Below are 974 nucleotides of genomic sequence, written 5' to 3' on the forward strand. Positions count from 1 at the left end.
TAGTAGTCTTAGCATTAACAGCATTAGCACTAGTAGTCTTAGCATTAATAGCAGTAGCATTAGTAGTCTTAGCATTAGCAGAACAATAGCATTAGTAGTCTTAACATTAGTAGAACTAACATTAGCATTAGTAGTCTTAGCATTAGCAGAACTAACATTAGCATTAGTAGTCTTAGCATTAGCAGAACTAACATTAGCACTAGTAGTCTTAGCATTAGCAGAACTAACATTAGCACTAGTAGTCTTTGCATTAGCAGAACTAGCATTACCAGTATTGGTCAGGATTAGCAGAACTAACATTATCAGTAGTAGTCTTAGCATTAACAGAACTAGCATTAGCATTAGTAGTCTTAGCATTCACAGCATTAGCACTAGTAGTTTTAGCATTAGCAGAACTAACATTATCAGTAGTAGTCTTAGCATTAACAGAACTAGCATTAGCACTAGTAGTCTTAGCATTAACAGCATTAGCACTAGTAGTTTTAGCATTAGCAGAACTAATTTGACTAAATCAAATATTCTCTATATTTTGTTGACACAAACACTTGACACAGTTTGTCTTTTCTTTACAGATGAGCTCTCCGTACTCGGAGTGAAGCGGGTTGATCGGCCTCTGTCTCTGCTCAGTGTCTCTTGATTACCATCAGACTGAGTCAGATTTGTTTAAATATAAATACATTTTACTGGACTTTTTACTTATTCTGTTTGGATTCTCCTAAATATTTGTGAATGTTCTTGAAATACTGTTTTCATGTTGGTTTATTTTTATAGTTTGGGACGTGAATCGATTTGTTCACCGGAAAGACTCGTTTAATGGATTTTATTTACATTTTGGGCACTAAACCCTCCTTCAGATCAATGAATAATTATGTATAAAATAAATCACCGTGTTTGAACAATAAAAAATTGTATTTTGTGTAAAAGTGTTTGTTTTGATTGAGAAAATCAGCAGCACTCAACTGCCACCTGCTGGT

This window comes from Austrofundulus limnaeus, unplaced genomic scaffold, assembly GCF_001266775.1.
Source record: "Austrofundulus limnaeus strain Quisiro unplaced genomic scaffold, Austrofundulus_limnaeus-1.0 Scaffold3810, whole genome shotgun sequence".
NCBI lineage: Eukaryota > Metazoa > Chordata > Actinopteri > Cyprinodontiformes > Rivulidae > Austrofundulus > Austrofundulus limnaeus.